The following is an 18,536-nucleotide window of genomic DNA, read 5'->3' on the forward strand; positions in this document are numbered from 1 at the left end:
TGGGTTCCGGTACCTGCAGGTACGGGATTTTGTCCGGAGACAGGTCCTGAGTTTTCCTTGCCTCCCATAAGGGGACTACAGGATAAGGTGTTGTCTAAAATAGGGGTTGGGGAGGTAAGGGTGTTGGAAAAATATAAGGAACTGATGGAGTGGGAAGGGGTCCCAATTGGGAAGGTAAAGAGGAAGTGAGAGGAAGAGATGGGAGGAGAGTTGGAAGTCGGGTTAACAGGTGGGCCGTTGTTTGCGGTGGTGGGAGGATGGGATCGTTGTTATAGTTAAGGGGATTGATTTTATATTTGTTACCGTTTACTGTCTGTGGGTGGGGTGTAAATTTTGAAGGAAAATGTGAAAATGGAGAATAAAAACATTTAAAAAAAATAAATAAATAAAAGCTAATGGTTGAGTAATATATTTCCGGAGTAGTTTATGTGAATTGTCTTTCATTGTTTTGGTTGGGGAGAAATAGGAGCAAATTATTAATTTACCATCGGCAAAATAACAAGAACCCTTAAATCAGATAAGATAGATTTTAAAATATCAAGATGTTGAGATTGATTTTTTGTCAATGTGAAAGCTTCATTATTCAAGAACATCTCTTCCCTCAGTTCCAAACTTGCACACAAGGCAATTTTCTTCTGTTATAAATTTCCCCAGCTCCAAATTCTTATTTCCTATTCAGTTTTCTGATCGAGGTTACTGTTTTATCGAATAGGTCTCATTACCCCCTCTCCTTTTCATGCTCTCATACTTTATTCTCTTGTACTCTCTCTCTACTCTCTCTCTCTCTCTCTCTCTCCTGTCTGTTTAAACATATGTAATCTCCCGCACTCTGTTAAACACATTTGCAATCTGTCAAAGGGCCTTCTCTCATTCTCCTAGTTTTCAATCTGCTTTTACACATCTGATTCTGGCTGCCGAATTCACATTCTCTCGCTTTCTTTGCTCTCTGAATATACATTGTGACATGTGCTCACCTCCCTCTAACACGTGCACTCGTATGCTCTCACTTTGCACATTGTTTCTCTATGTACATTATGTACATAGTTACTTCACAGATAAGTGTTCACACAGATAGCACTGGAAACCCACCTCTTTTTTGATATTCTGATCACAAAGTAACACAAAGGCTGCTTGCCTGTGATTCACAGACAACATCAAAACATGCTTGAGACCTCTCGCAGAGTTTAGAAACCTGCATATGCCCATCAAGGAACGATGTCAGAGGAAGTCCCACCCCTCTATCCCACCCCCCAACACACACACCAATTCCCGACCCCCACCCATGTTGATCTTCCATTAAACTTTCTGGAAGGTGCTTGCTGGTAAAACCCACCCTTAAGGCACACTGAGTGCAGTTTGTTAGGATTACTTTTACTGTCTTATATTTTTGCCACAGGGTGAAAATCGTCACTATTCTAGTCACTTCTGTTATTTGAATCTTTTGCTATTCCAATGCATCATTGTCGTTGTCAGTCACTCCGTTGGGGTTCAGATTTGTTTGGAATTCTGGTGTTACTATTTCTTAATTTCCACACTGATGTGTTTGTGCTAATTTGTCTGTACTTGGGGGACCCTACAATGCCAATATTTGGCATTCTTGGGATGTTGTTTCTGATGGTAGATAATTCTAATTTTCCTTTGTGAGAACCAAGACAATAAATTTCTGAATTAAAACCTCAGCGGCCACCACCCGTTCTCTCAAACAAGTTGCCCTAGTTACTGTTAGCGAGAGCAATCAGTTTGCTGTAATTTTTAAAATAGAGCAGAGTAGTTTTTCAAAATGTTTTTCTCTACTAACACGTGAACATTGTCTCTTGTGGTTTTGGTGTACCGAAACGGTAAGGGTTAAAAGCTGCTGTGGCTTTTCGGGGTATTTCGGTTGGTACACTACATAAAATGTTTCAGCAGCTAAGCTTGCGACAAGCATTGTTTCTTCACAGCAGAGGCTTGTGGCAAATATTTTCAAGTAACTGACAAGTTTCAGTTTGAAGATAGTTGGTGTAACTGTGTTTTATTTTTATTTGTTTTTTTAATGACCCCTGTTTTAATGGCTTTTTAAAAAAAAGATTTTTTAATATGTATTTTTAAATATAATTTTCAGGAAATTTCACTTGCTATACCCATGTTCTCTGAGAGATGTCGTCCTTGTCCAGCACCTGACGTGCTTCAGAGAAACCTGCAAAGTCTGCAACCTGAGCTGCAGGAACTGAGGAAGGAGGGCTGGGGGGGAACGAGCTGCAGTCATTGAAGTTTACAAAACTTCTGCTGAATGCAGGTTTTACCCAAAGTTACCACTTGTTACAGGGGAGTGCTGCTGCTCATGGGTGTATGATCCACTGCTCTCAACAGACTTCCCTGAGCAAGGGAGGAAACAATAAGCGTGGGAGGGCTACTTTTACTGTCTTATATTTTTGCCACAGGGTGAGAATCATCACCATTCCAGTCACTTCTGTTATTTGAATCCTTCGCTGTTCCATTGCATCATTGTAGTTGTCAGTTCTCTCGCTTGTATGCCTACCCTCAGCTTTCTGGATTCCCATGTTCTTCTCGCTTTTGGCCTCTCCTTTCCTGTATGTCCTTCCACTTGCCGCCTTCTTTTCGATGCTTGCCTTTTGCGTGTTTTCCTTCTGTGCATTCGCACTCTGTGGCTCTTTCAGCATGAGCCACCGAGTGAAATTTCTGCTACTGTTTTTAAGTAGTGAGATAGGCTGTCCAGTACTTGCTGGGCACATTTTTTTATTCATTTATCAGGTGTGTGTGTTGCTGGTAAATCCAGCATTTATTGCCCATCCCAAGTTGCTCAAATGGTGAGCAGTTGTTTTGTATTCAATTGAGTGGCTTGGTAGACCATTTCAAGGACCAGTTCAGAGTTAAATTACATTGTTATGATGTTACAATGCAGATCATCAGACAATGAAGGATGAGACTGGATTTACAGGCTTTTATGTACAGAAACAATACATTGTGCACCTGTAACCTGCAACCATACTTTCCATATATACACTCCTATATATATATATATATATATATGAGCACAGTTGAGTCCTCAATTAATACCCACCATATGAAAACAATGAACTCATAATTGACATCCAATTAACATCCAATTAACAACAAATAGCCAGCCGAGTAAGGACAGCAGATTTTCTTCTCTAAAGGATATTGGTGAACCAGATGGATTTTTATGACGTTCTACTAGTTTCTTGTCTATCATTACTGAAACTGGCATTTTTAAATTCCACATTCTATTTGAATTTGAAGTTCTTCAGCTGCCATGCTGGGCTTTTATGTCATTAATCTAGGCTTCTCGATTACGTTTTGATATCACAGCCACTGTGCTATCACCCTCTTGCTGCTTATTTCTTTGTAGAAAGAGCTCAGCACTGGTTTGTGACAAACACTGTCAGTAAGCAGGAGGCTGACACCAGGTTTCTCAGCCTATCATCTTGTTATCTTTGTCATCAGACCATGGGGCGATAGAGTACCGATGTACTCACAATCTCAATCATTTGTATCTTTTTTTTTTGTTTTGTTTTTCTCTTCAAAGTTGTATTTGCATTCTGTGTGTCTTTTGGACTGCATTTCACAAAATGTATGTTGCAATCCACCACAATTAAGTGAAATGGACCAGCATGTAATTTTTCATGAGCTTAGTTTGCATTTAACACCAAACAGGTTTTTTTCTCTAAATGCTTCAGGGTAGTTTGTGTCCTTCAAGGTCTGGCTGAAGTTACTGGTGACTTGTTTTTCCTTTATTCTTTAATGGTATATGGGCATCCTTGGCAAGGCCAGCATTTCTTGCCCATCCTTTAGCTAGGCCATTTCAGAGGGCATTTGAGAGTCAACTACATTGGTGTGAGCCTGGAGGCAAATATAAACCAGGCTGGATAAGGATGGCAGATTTCCTTCCCTAATGGACATTAGTGAACAAGATGAGTTTTTACAGCAATCAGTGATAGTTGTCATGGTCACCATCACTGAGACTAGCTTTTTATTCCAGATTATTAATCAAGTTTAAATTCCACCAGCTGCTGGGGTGAGATTTGAACCAAAGACCCCAGAGCATTAGCCTTGGCCCAGGATTACTGGCCTAGTTATATTGCCACTCAGCCACCATTTCCCCCCCCCCCACCCCCCGTGGTTAGTTTATGTTCAACTTCCAAGGAATAGGCTTTTCTTTGGAAATAAAGTCTACTGAATGTTGATCTGAAAATGCATTAGGTATTAGGCATAATCAAAGATCATGAACCACCCCATTAAATCCAGCTGTGCTGTGACAATACTATACATTTATACCAGATTGTTAGCACATAAATGCTGTATTAGCAGCTGATGAGCAGCCAAGAATGGTTCCTGTGTGTATACATTGGTCAAAAAATGTTTGGCAAAACATCTGTAGGTGTAAATAGTGATTGTGAATTAATCATTGTGTACTGGAGTGTTTTTCTAATCAAAAATGAATGCCGGAATGATCTAGGGACAGCTCCCTGGCAGCATTTTTATTTATTTTCTCTTGCTGTTCTTTCTCCATTCTCCAACTCTCTTTCCCTCTAACTTTCGCAGAGATGAAGGTTTGCATTGAGGTCCAGTTGCACATGCGTGGCTGCCTTTTGAACCTCCTCAAGTGGTCATTCTTAATGTGTCAGCCGAAACAGTGAACATCTGTAAGCTGTTTCACAGCATCACAACTGAACCTGATGTTGCCCTCAAATTGTATCCATGCAAACATCTCCAGCAAGAATTCTGTCTTGAATGTGCATATTCCAGCAAGTATACTGTCCTCCATTTGCAGCCGTACAGACCCCCAGCAGGAGTACTGACTGTCATGACTTCATATCCACATATGCTATTTGCAGAAGAGATCTCTGGATACCAGTCAGGAATGGGAATCCGAGCTTGGCATTTTTCCCTCCACAACCAGCCAGGGACACTGAGGCATTTTGGTACCAATAATGCTGGTTATTGAGAGGTTAACTTGGCATAAACCAGGGATTGAAGCTGGGACATCTTCAAACTGAAGGCGTGGGATGGAGGTTTCTATATCCACTGAACCTTTAGAAAAGTCTAGTGTGACATTTCAATTCTCCATACCATTCACTTTTTTGGGGGTAATATTTTAATTAAATTTTTTAAATAATTTTAATGCAAAACCTACATAAACACAGGATAACAATAAAACAGTGAGTCCCCTCCACCATTCCCCCTCCTCCCTTACAACACTAAAACTAAGTCTCCCCCACCCACCCTATCCCCCACCCTTCTAAAAGCTAACAGTGACCAGTTCTTTAAAGCATGATGGTTCAGTGTTTAGCATTGCTGCCTCACGGCGCCGAGGTCCCAGGTTCGATCCCGGCTCTGGGTCACTGTCCGTGTGGAGTTTGCACATTCTCCCTGGGTTTACGTGAGTTTCACCCCACAACCCAAAGATATGCAGGCTAGGTGGATTGACCACGCTAAATTGTCACTTAATTGGAAAAAAAAATTGGGTACTCTAAATTGATTTTTTAAAAGTACAATATGAGCGGCAGCCACCTGCAATAAAACCTTTCCACTGGCCCTCTCACGCTAAAATTAACCTTCTTGAGATGTTAAAACTCATTAAGTCACCCAGCCACGCTGAGGCACATGGCGGTGTCATCGACCTCCAACCCATGACGATCCTCCTCCTTGCCGCCAGTGAGGCAAAGGACAGGACGTCTGCCCCCGTCCGGAGTTCTGGCCCAACCAAAACTCTGAAAATTACCACCAAAGGGCAAGGCTCCAACCCAATGTTCAGGAGTGCTGACTTAGTCTCCAAAGAGGTCTCCAGAGGTCCACCAGTTTTGAGCACAACCAGAACATGTGCGCATGATGTACCGGCTCCCCAGACACTGATCACATCTATCATCTACCCCTTCAAAAAATTGGCTCATTCTAGCCTTTGTAAGATGTGCTCAGAACAGAAGTTTCAGCTGGATGAGACTCAGCCTCGCACAGGACGAGGTTGAGTTCACTCTCCTCAGCACCTAACTCCAAACCTCCTCCTCCAAGTGCAGACCCAGCTCCTCTGTCCACTTCGCCTTCACACCCTCAACAGAGCCCATCTTCTCCCCCATCCTCCGCTTGTATATACCCAATGTGCTGGCCACCTCCAAACCATAGCAGGATCCTCTCGAGCAAGGTAGAAGGCAGCTTCATTGAAAAGGCTAGAAAGTACTTTTTGACCCAGCTGTGCACCTGGAGATGTCTGAACCCATCAGCACCTTCAGCCCATATTTTTCTTTCAGTTCCCCTTAGCTATCGAACTAACCTTCTAAAAATACGTCTCCCACTTTCTCTAAACACTTATCCTTCCAGTCCCTAAATTTCACATCCGACATAGCAGGTTGAATAACTGAATCGAACAGGTAGGGGTCAGCCTGGAGGCGGCTCTCAAGTTAAAATGATGGCGGAGTTGACTTCAAATTTTTAACGTGGGTACTACCGAGTTAGACGAGTGTATTTTTGGTACCACCGGTAATGGAGCTGATACAAGCGCCATTAGGCCTGCTCCCCTCACAGACTCTGCTTCCACGAACCCAAAGCCCATACGAATCTCCGATTCACTCTAGCACCTTTTCAGCATTAGCTGCCCAATAATAGTATTGAAAGTTTGGCAAGGCCAAGCCCCCTAATTGTGTCTCCCTCTGGAATAATGACCTCCTGATCCTTGGGCTCTTACCCGCCCAAATAAATTCAGACACCAGATGGTCCATCTCTCTGAAAAAACCTTGGGTAAGAATATCGGAAGGCACTGGAGTAAAAATAAAAATCTCAGCAAGATGTTCATTTTGACTGATTGCACTTGGCCCGCCAGGGGATAATGAGAGACCGTCCCATCTTTGCAAATCTGCTTTGACCTTTGCCACCAGAGTCGTATAATTCAACCTCCAGAGTTCCCTCCAGTACCTCACTATATGGACACCCAAATACCGAATGGTACTCCCAGCCCCACCCCCCCTCCTCATCAACCCAACCACAAAATATTCACTCTTTCCTATATTGATCTTGTCACCAGAAAAGGCCCCAAAACGCTGCAAGATTCCCATAATGTTATCGATTGGCGCCTCAGGATCCCTCACATATAATATGTTGTCGCTGTACAGCGAGACCCTGTGTTCCACCCCACCTCTATAACTATTCTTCCCCCCCCCCCCCCCCCCATGTATTTGGGGATCTCGGGGCCATGGCTAATGGCCAAACAGCAAAGGTGACAACGGATATCCCCGCCTGGTACCCCGGTAAAGACAAAAGGGGTCAAAGAACAAAGAAAAGTACAGCACAGGAACAGGCCCTTCGGCCCTCCAAGCCTGCGCCAACCATGCTGCCCGTCTAAACTAAAATCTTCTGCACTTCCGGGGTCCGTATCCCTCTATTCCCATCCTATTCATGTATTTGTCAAGATGCCCCTTAAACGTTACTATCATCCCTGCTTCCACCACCTCCTCCGGCAGTGGGTTCCAGGCACCCACTACCCTCTATGTAAAAAGAAACGTACCTTGTCCATCTCCTCTGAACCTTGCCCCTCACACCTTAAGCCTATGCCCCCTAGTAATTGACCCCTCTACCCTGGGAAAAAGTCCCTGTGTCGGAGGCCACTTTGTTGGTGCAAATACTGGCAAATGGGGTCGTACATAACTGCCACACCCACACCACAAAGCTGCACCCAATTCCAAAGTTTTCTAAAACTGCAAACAGATAATCCCATTCTACCCGGTCAAACGCCATCTCCACGTTGAGCGAGATTATAATCTTCGGGACGTGACCCTCCCCTGGAGCAAGCACTACATTTAATGGTCGTGTCTCATTCATAGAATTTACGCTGCAGAAGGAGACCATTCAGCCATCGAGTCTGCACCAGCCCTTGGAAACAGCACCCTACCTATGCCCAGACCTCCACCCTATCCTCGTAACCCAACCAAACCTTTTTGGACACTAAGGACAATTTAGCATGGCAAATGCACCTAACCAGCACATCTTTGGGCAGTGGGAGAAAACCGGAGCACCCGGAGAAAACCCACGCAGCGACGGGGCGAACATGCAAACTCCGCACAGTGATCTAGCCGGAAATCGAACCTGGACCCTGGAGCTGTGAAATAACTGTCCTAACCACTGTGCTACCGTGCCGCCCTGTCAACCTCCGCCCCTTAATAAAACCTGTTTGGTCTTTCCCCACCACCTTGGCTAGTAGCTGCTCATCCACGTTTAATAGGGAGATTGGACGATACATCCCACAGTCTAAGGGGTCCTTGTCTCTTTTCAAGAGCAGGGAAACCGAAGCCTGTCTTAGAGTCTGTGGCAAAGCTCCCTTTTTCCAAGGAGTCCCTGAATATCCTGAACAATAGAGGGGCTAATATGTCTTTTATAAAATTCTATTGGGAACCCGTCAGGTCCCGGTGCCTTCCCAACTGCATCATTTTCAGCGCTTGCTTGATCTCATCCAATGCTAGCGGAGCTTCAAGGTCTTCTCGTAATTCCTCCTCCAGCTTGGTAAACTCCAGCTCACCCAGGAATTCCACCCCCCCCCTGTAGTGATCAGATCAAACTGCATTTGCAGTTTTCTCCTCTCAATTAATAGTTCTTGAGATGTGCTGTCCGCATACTTGTGATCTACCTCTACAATATCATCTCTAGTTTTTCCTACTCCCTCCTTGCCTCCAGCTCTACATGGGCCTTAATAGATATAATTTTGCCTCTAATTATAACCTTCAGTGCTTCCCAAAGTATCGAGGGACAGACCTCCCCACATCCAACTGCCACTCCTTTCGATGCCCTTTATCCTGCCCCAACTCAAGGTCCATCCAATATGGGGCATGGTCAGAAATGACTATCGCCGAGTACTGGTTCTTCACCCCTGCCGCTAGCGCTCGGTTTATGACAAAATAGTCAATCCTGGAAAAACATTGTCTCCTGAGCAGAAGAACGAGAACTCTTATTCACCCGGGTGACTGAACCACAAAGGGTTTGTCCTCTCCGTTTCTTCCAGAAAAGCAATCAACGCCTTTGCCATACCCCTCAGGGCCTGCCATCTTGGCCTAGAACGATCTACCCTTGGGTCCAGCACATAATTCATGCCTCCTCCCATAATGACCACCCCACCCCAGGTCCCACCTATTCCTCAGCCATCGCCTTCATATCTGTCCCAAGCACGTGAAAAATGAAAATCGCTTATTGTCACGAGTAGGCTTCAATGAAGTTACTGTGAAAAGCCCCTAGTTGCCACATTCCGGCGCCTGTTCAGGGAGGCTGTTACGGGAATCGAACCGTGCTGCTGGCCTGCCTTGGTCTGCTTTCAAAGCCAGCGATTTAGCCCAGTGTGCTAAACAGCCCCTAAACGTTCATACCATTCACTCTTAAGTGCAGAGTGCTCAAGAGACAGGAGGTGAATTACTTGCTGCAGAATTCCCAGCCTCTGATCTGCTCTTGCAGCCACAGTATTTATATGGCTGGTCCATTTTAGTTTCTGGTTGGTGGTAATCCCCAGGATGTTGGTAGTGGGGGATTCAGTGGTGGTAATGCCATTGAATAGAGATGGTCATTGCCTGGCACACTTATGATGTGAATGTTATTTGCTACTTATCAGCCCAAGCCTGAATAGTGCCCATGTCTTGCTGCATATGGACACAGACTGTAAGGAGTCATCAGTGAACATTCGCACTTCTGATCTTACAAGGGAGACAGGGCCATTGGTGAAGCAGCTGAAGATCATTGGGCCTAGGACATGACTCTGAGGAACTCCTGCACATTCATCTTGCTTTGTGGTAGTTATGACTCGAATCAGTGGAGAGCTTTCCCCCTGATTCTCATTGACTTTTTTGCTAGGGTGCCTTGATGCCAAACTCAGTCAAATGCCTTTATGTCAAGAGCAGTTACTCTCAACTCACCTCTTGAGTTCACTTCTTTTGCTTATGTTTGGATCAAAGCTGTAATTAGGTCAGTAGCTGAGTGGCTCTGGTGGAACCCAAACTGAGCATCAGTAAGCAGGTCATTGCTGACCAAGTGCCCTTCGATAACACTGTCAAAGACCCCTTCCACCACTTTGGCGTTCAGGAGTTGATGTTGGGGCTGTAATTGGTCAGGTTGGGTTAATCCTGCCTTTTGGACATACCTGGGAAATTTTCCACATTTCTGGGTGGATGCCTGTGTTGTAGCTGCACTGGAACAGATTGGCTAGGGGTGCAACTACTTTTAGAGCACAAGTCTTCAGTACTATTGCCAGAACATTGTCAGGGCCCATAGCCTTTGCAGTATCAAGTGTCTTCAGCCGTTTCTTGATATCACCTGGAGTGAAATGAATTGGCTTAAGCCTGGTCTGTGATGCTGGGGACATCAGGAGAAGGGCAAAATGGATCACCCATCAGGCACCACTGGCAGAAAATTGTTGCAAATGCTTCAGCTTTGTCTTTTTCACTGATGTGTTGGGTTCCCCCATCATGGAGGATGGGAATATTGTGATATTGGTTGACGGATATGTTGTCCAGGACATTGGAGAGAGCATCCCTGCTGCCCTTCTAAATGCTGACCATGGAATCTTTTATTGTATTTCCATGGACATTTGTAAGCACTGCAAGATGGCATCCTTTCAATACTCTTATCTGGCCCAATAGGTTGCCCAAGGAATTTCATAGAGGTGTAAGGAGAGCAAACAATGCGCCAAGGAAGAACTTAAAGAGAGTTGGAGGTAGAGGTGAAAGTTCTGGCGAAACTGAAAGGTCTGAAGGTGGATAAACCACCCGGACTGGATAGACTACACCCCAGGGTTCTAAAGGAGATAGCTGAGGAGATTATGGGGGCATTGATGGTGATTTTCCGGGAACAACTGGAGGCAGGGAGGGTGCTAGAGGATTGGAAAATGGCTAACGTAAATGTAACACCCCTGTTTAAGAAGAGAGGGAAGCAGAAGACTGGAAATTCTAGGTCGGTTAGCCTGGCTTCGGTTGCTGGTAAAATTCTAGAGTCTATTATTAAGGATGAGATTGCACAGTACTGAGAAGTGCATGATAAAATAGGACTGAGTTAGCACAGCTTTATCAAGGGGAGGTCATGGCTGACATCTGTTAGAATTTTTTGAGGAGGTAATGAGGAAGTTAGACAAAGGAGAACCAATGGACGTGATCTATTGGGATTTTCCAGAAGGCCTTTGACAAGGTGCCGTACAGGAGGCTGTTAAATAGTTTAAGAGCCCATGGTGTGAGGGGCAAGTACTGGCATAGATAAAGATTGGCTGACTGGCAGAAGGCAGAGAATGGGGATAAAGAGGTCTTGTTCAGGATGGCAGCTGGTGACTAGTGGTGTTCCGCAGGGGTCAGTGTTGGGACCACAACTATTCACAATGTACTTTAATGATCTAGAAGAAGGAACTGAGGGCATTTTTGCTAAGTTTGCAGATGATACAAAGATGTGTAGCGGGACTGGTAGTGTTGAGGAAGCAGTGGGGGTTGTAGAAGGACCTGGACAGGCTAGGAGAGTGGGCAAAGAAGTGGCAGATGGAATACAATGCGGAAAGTGTGATGTAATACACTTTGTTAGGAAGAGGCATAGACTATTTTCTAAATGGAAAATGCTTTGGAAATCCTAAGGGTCTTAGCAGTTCTAATTCAGGATTCTCTTACGGCTAACATGCAGGTTCAGTTGGCAGTTAGGAAGCGAATGCAATGTCAGCATTCATGTTAAGAGAGCTAGAATACAGGAGCAGGGGCATACTATTGAGGCTGTAAAGGCTCTGCTCAGATCCCATTTGGAATATTATGAGTAGTTTTGGGCCCCGTTTCGAAGGAAGGATGTGCTGGCCTTGGAGAGGGTCCGGAAGAGGTTCACAAGAATGATCCCCAGAATGAAGTACTTGACATATGAGGAGCGGTTGAGGACACTGGGTCTGTGGAGTTTAGAATGATGAGGGGGGAGCGCATTGAAACTTAAAGAATACTGAAAGGCCTAGACAGAGTGAATGTAGAGAGGATGTTTCCACTATTAGGAGAAACTAGAACTCGAGGGCACAGTCTCTGACTGAAGGGATGATCCTTTAAAACAGAGATGAGAAGAAATGTCTTAAGCCAGAGGGTGGTGAATCTGTGGAATTCTTTGCAGTAGAAGGCTGTGGAGGCCAAATCACTGAGTGTCTTTAAGACAGAGATAGATAGGTTCTTGATTAATAAGGGGATCAGGGGTTATGGGAAGAAGGTAGGAGAATGGGGATGAGAAACATATTAACCATGATTGAATTGTGGAGCGGACTCGATGGGCCAAGTCAGCTCCTATGTGTTATGGATTAGGCAAATAAAAACCTTATTCAAAGAGTCAGGTTTTAAGAAGGAAAGGGAGTTCAAGAAATCTCGGGAAGAAATGCAAGTGTGTGGCTGAGGAAGCTGTTGGCATGACTATCATAGTATGGGACAAAGAGAGAGGTTGGAGTCAGAGGAACGGATTTTTGGAGCAGTTGTAGGTCTGAGAGAGGTTATAGAGGTAAGGAACAGCGAGGCTACATGTAGATTTAAATGTCAAAATGAGAATGTTAAATTTGAAGCATTGGAGGACCTGGAGCCAATGTAGATGACTAAGGACAACAGGGGGTAGCAAGTTGGCTTGCTGTGGGATTGAATGTGGACGGAAGGGGCGCGATTCTCTGCTCCGACAGCAGAGTGTTGACGCCAGCGTCAACACAGGAGTGTTTCACTCCACGGTCGGTGCCCGTTCCGGGATCCCATTCTCCAGCGTACAAGGGGGCTAGCAGGGGTGTGGCGGGAAGCACGGGGGCGCGGCCTTAGAGCAGCTTCGGAGACTTGGCGCCACGCAATCAACGCAGCGCCGCGGCACACATAAGGTGACGCGACCGCACAGGCCGCCGATGGAGCCGCAACATGGCGCCACGCTGAGCAGCGCCCCGTTCTATGGGGGCTGCCACCCCCCACGGTTCTCCCACGCCAACCCGCCCCCAGCCATATGACAGGGCCATGAGATGCAGTGTCTGGAGCCCAAAAAAGTTCAATCCCGCAAAACTGGATAAAGGAGGATAGATATTCGAGCAATATGGTGTGATTGACTGCGCTAAAGTCTAAGTGAGTAGGGTGGGCTGATTCATCATAATCAAAGCACGGAAATGCTATTTGATGCTTTGGTTGGAGCTGTTTAGTGCTGTGGGAAGGACGCGGACAATGCTTTATGGGAGAGATGAACACTACGTGGAGGTGACTACACTTGGCAGATTGGAGATGGGGCAATGGTGGGAACAGCAAGGATTGAGAATGGATTTCTTTGAGGAGGGGCTGATGGAGGTTGAAAGAAAGCAGCGCACTTAATATCATCTAAAATGGGAGCCAGCTTAAGCTCCGAGTGGGCAGTGCCTAAAACTCTAATAATAATATTTATTAGTGTCATAAGTAGGCTTACATTAACACGGCAATAAAGTTGTTGTGAAAATCCCCGAGTCGCCACATTCTGGCGCCTGTTCGGGTACACTGAGGGAAAATTCAGAATGTCCAATTCGCCGGCCCGGGGCCTTCCTTATTTGCATCGCTCCCATTCTCGGTCAGCCTCCAGGGACCAGTCAACGGCCCCCTCCCCCATCAGCTTTTCCAACATCTTTTCCCCTAAATGCTATCCTCCGCTCTTCAATGTCTTCGGGCATTCCCATGATCTGCAAGTTTTGTCTTCTGGATGCCAAGATTTTGGCTAAGGTGCTGCCGCTTAGGTTGGAGGAGGGGCTCCCGAAGATGATTGGGGAGGACCAGGCAGGGTTCGTAAAGGGCAGGTAATTGTTGTCGGACATGCGACGTCTGCTGAATGTGGTGCTTTCTCCGGCAGAAGGGAGGGAGCCAAAGGTGGTGGTGATGGTGCGAGATGTGGGGAATGCGTTTAATTGTGTGAAGTGGAGCTATTCATTTATAATGTTGGAGAGATTTGGGATTGGGCCTACGTTTGTGGCATGGATTAAATTGCTGCATAAGAAGCCGATGACGAGTGTGCGCACGAATGATGTGAACTTGGGGTACTTTCCCTTACATAGGTGAGGTCGCCCCTCCTGTTTGTGCTGCCAAAGAGCCCTTGGCCACAGCACTTAGGTACTTGGATAAATGTAGGGGGATGGTGAGGAGGGTGGAGCGTGGGTTTCCCTCTAGGTTGATAATCATTTATTTGTTGTATGTCATCAACCCGGTGGGGGATATAATGGGACAGCTTAGGAGATTTGGGGCTTTTTCAGGCTATAAGTTAAATTTGGAAAAGAATGAGTGTTTTGTGGTGTCTTCTCCGTGGGAGGGGTTTTTGGGGGGGGGGGGGGGGGTTGCCACAGTACTTGGGAGTGCAGGTGGCTCGAGATTGGGCCCGGCTTCGTAAGTTGTATTTTACGATCCTGGTGGGCAGGGCTAAGGCAGATATATTGAGATGGGAGAGCCTTCCACTATCGTTGACAGGCCGAATGCAGGCTGTTAAGATGAAAAAAAAATGAAAATCGCTTACTGTCACAAGTAGGCTTCAAATGAAGTTACTGTGAAAAGCCCCTAGTCGCTACATTCCGGCACCTGTTCGGGGAGGCTGGTACGGGAATGTTTTACTGTGGTTTTTATTTTTATTTCAGTGCCTACCGGTCTTTTTGCAGAAAATGTTTTTTATGAGGGTGGAACGATTAATTTTATCGTTTGTGTGGGCAGGTAAATTGGCACGGATTAGGAGGATGGTGCTTCAGAGTGAGTGACAGTCAGGGTCCTGGCTCTTCCAAACCTGATGTATTATTATTAGGCGGCTAATGCGGAGAAGGTGCAGAGCTGGAGCAGGAAGCTCCATATATGTATAAATATATATGTATAAATTAATACGTATAATAAAGGACAACGGTGGATTCCAAACTGAACTTTCAGCCAGTGTACAGTGACCAAGTTGTGTATTCTGCTGGAGTCAGTAAGAGTGCAGTGATGAAGTTTTTGTGTGTGCTTGGAGGTATTCTATGGATTCTCTGAATCAAACAAATTGAGCCATTTTTGCCACACAAGCCTTCACCACCTCGCTGAGAGTTATTTTAATTCTTTTTGGTTCATCAGGGCTGTGTGCTTATTTTGGTTAACCGAATAAACCAAATCAACAAACTGGGATAAATTAAAATGCAGTTTCTTATTGGATACTGCAACAATATAAACAGAATACGATGCCGTGGGTGGAACGGTAGCACAGTGGTTATCACTGTTGCTTCTCAGCGCCAGGGTCCCGGGTTTGATTACCGGCTTGGGTCACTGTCTGTGCGGTGTCTGCAAGTTCTCCCCATGCCTGCGTGGGTTTTCTCCAGGTGCTCCGGTTTCCTCCCACAGTCTAAAGATGTGCAGGTCCGGTGGATTTGTCATGCCAAACTGCACTTAGTGTCCAAAAAACAAATGTTGGATGGTGTTGCTGGGTTGTGGTGATAGGGTGGAGGTGTGGGTTTAAGTAGGGTGTTCTTTCCTAGGGCCGGTGCAGACTTGATGGGCCGAATGGCCTCCTTCTGCACTGTAAATTCTGTGAGATAAATGTAAACAGGTATAGGATTCAGTCTCTTCATTCAAACACAAGGCTAACCATGACTAAACAAAGGAATTAGGGCCATAACTTCCAGGTTCCCCAGCCTCAGATTTAGGGGGTATCCATAGGGTGCACTGGGAATCCCTTTAGGAAGTTCCCATGTCAGAGTTTACCCAGCAATTGTCTAGAAGCGCTAACTTCCTCTGGACAATTCTGCTGCGCTGTGAACCATCCGACAGAAGTGATTTAAATTGTTAACTTCGGATGCTTCTGCCAGTTTTACCTTAATAGTTACTCTGAAGGAGTTGGAAGGAGGGAAAAAAATCACTTCTTACTCCAGAGTAACTATCTTAAACACCAGACCCAGCCTTGCAAGGGAAACCCCACACAAACTTTTTTTAAAGTATGTTTATTGAAGTTTTCAGCCAGCTCTCTAAAACTGGAAAACCTCACCTCCACAAATAGGTCCTCAAAGTACTCAAGTCCCTTTGCCTTCCAAGATTTAAATGAAGAGTCCAAATCAGAAGATAAGAAGAGGTGATTGTTACAAATAGGGGCTAAAGAAGACAGTGGGGGGAAAAAGCTTAAAGTTCTGCTTAATCTGTTTCTAAATCCTATGGGAGGAGTCCACCGCTGGGTTTGAGGAATATCTGGCAAAAGAGAAGGGCAGTGGTGCAGTCATTATGACATGAAGAGTAGAGGTAGTGCATGAGCGAGCCTCCATTCGGCCCCACATAGAATCGGGATTGTGGTGATATGCCTGTAGGCAATATTGTAGATGGCTGGTGGTGCGACCTCTGACCAGCAGGTGCTGGTACTGACCCACCACGCGTCACGAGTCAGTGGTCATGGGAACAGGCACTCTGTTGCCTTTTTACCCTTTATGTGAACCACAAGCTGTTTCTTATATTGACCAAATGACCACACAACCAGTATGTTAGCCCAAAAACACAGTTTATTAATAACACAAGACTTGTGTCTCTATGCAATAATACACGTGGCTCTGTATGAAACTACACCTCACAACTAAGATGACCTTTACTTAACTTCGAGTGACCGGCACTGTGAGTGATGAGGCCTTTATCCGGGTCCACGTGGTTGGTTGGAAGTTATTGGGTTTGTCTCAGCTGGGCTCGTCCTTCAGGATGGTCGCGGGTCCTTGAACTTGGTTGTTCTGCTACAGTTGGTCGCGCACAGGCCGGTCCCAAAAGAGGCTGATCCCTAGTGCGCAGGGTTTTTTATCCTTCGTCTCTTTTGCGCCCTTTTGGGCGGTTGTTACTCCAGGTCCAATGGATCTATAGGGTTTTCGATCACCCTCATCGATCTCAGCCAATTAAGGGGCTGATACCTTGATGGCTGGGCAGGTCCTAGCTATCATTGTCCCAGGCACGTAGGCCTTTCCAAATAAGGGGGGGTGGCGCCGGTTAGTCTGCTGTCGTTGATGGTCCTTAATGCGAATGCTATTGTGTTGGGAAATGGTAATTGATTCTCAATGGATGCAAGTTTCAGCCAAGTCTGTTTTCTTTGCACAATACACTGAGGCTGTGTACCTGTCTGTCCCAAATTGACCACAGTTCCCATGGTCCTTTGCAGGTGGCCATTTTACATGGCTGCAACTCGGATATAAGTGCAGGCACATCCGGTGATGAACAGATGGTTATAAGATGTACAAGAAGACAGTCGTGCCTATAATAATAATAATAAGTCTGGGGGTAATCCCAGCGGGGTACAAAGAAACTCCATGATAACTTGCTCTGTAACAGATCGCTTATCTTACCATGTGTGATTTAATAAAGATCCTGGTTTGGAAAAGTCACAAGTCGTTTGGTAGATTCCTTGCTGGATATAGAACACAAACACAACAGGGGTCACTAATCCATAGCAACATTTTTTGGATTTGAGCAGCCCAATAATAGAAAAATAAATTTGGGAGAGCCAAGCCTCCTGTCCACCTGTCCCTCTGGAGCAGAACACTGCAGATTCTGGCATTCTTGCTTACCCAAATGAAAGCAGAAATCAATCTGTTGACCAGAATAAAAAAAGGATTTGGGCCAAAAATGGGAATACATTGAAAGAAAAAGAAAAACCTAGGAAGTAGGGCAGCACAGTGGCCCAGTGGATTAGCCCTGCTGCCTCACGCCGCCGAGGTCCCAGGTTTGATCCCGGTTCTGGGTCACTGTCTGTGTGGAGTTTGCACATTCTCCCCGTGTTTGCGTGGGTTTCGCCCCCACAACCCAAAGATGTGCAGGCTAGGTGGATTGGCCATGCTAAATTGCCCCTTAATTGGAACAAATGAATTGGGTATTCTAAATTTATTTTTAAAAACCTAAGAAGTACATTAATTTTAATTGTTTGGATCCAACCCGCCAGATTTCAGAGGGAGGATGCTCCACCCCTGTAGATGCGTTCTAACACTATTGATCAGGTTTGCGTAGTTTAACTTATGAAGTTATTCCCAATTATAGGATGCCATGAGTCCCAAATAACGGAAACTGGTATTAGAAAGGTAATGAACTTAACTGAGCTCTTCCAACAGGAGGGTTTACCAGAAAACATTCACTCGTGCCTGGATTCAATTTGTAGCCAGGGAAGCAGCCAACGGTATTAAGCATCTTCATTATGCCTTCTATGGGCGATTTGGGTCTGTCATGTACAGAAGTAAGTCATCCACACAGAGCGATACCCAATACTCCACCCCACCACGACAAATACCCCTCCATTGACTAAGAGGCCCTCAAAGCTATAGAGAGAGGCAAATAAAAGTGGGGAACGAGGGCAGCCTGTTAGGGGCAGGCAATCTGAATGTAGAGTGTTCGTGCAAACTCTGGCAGCGGGGTCAATATACAACAAAGGAATCCAAGAGGCAGAGTAATGTCCCCGCACGAACATCCCCCCCTTTCCCCCAGACTGTTCCCCCACCCAGGCAGATCCCCCACCCGGACGGACAGCCCCTCCCGGACTGACCTCCTTCCCGGACTGAGTCAGAGCCATCAAATCTGGAACAGGAGTGGGAACTTGATCAGAATATTTCCTCC

The 18,536-nt window shown here is 45.6% G+C and overlaps 1 protein-coding gene across 6 annotated transcripts in view; it reads left to right on the top strand.

Moving 5' to 3' along the window:
- Positions 1-18,536, top strand: part of eps15l1a (epidermal growth factor receptor pathway substrate 15-like 1a) — a 584,484-nt gene that overhangs the window by 501,207 nt on the left and 64,741 nt on the right. The gene's annotated exons all lie outside the window — the stretch shown is intronic.

Source organism: Scyliorhinus canicula, chromosome 18 (genome assembly GCF_902713615.1).
Source record: "Scyliorhinus canicula chromosome 18, sScyCan1.1, whole genome shotgun sequence".
Taxonomy (NCBI): Eukaryota; Metazoa; Chordata; class Chondrichthyes; order Carcharhiniformes; family Scyliorhinidae; genus Scyliorhinus; species Scyliorhinus canicula.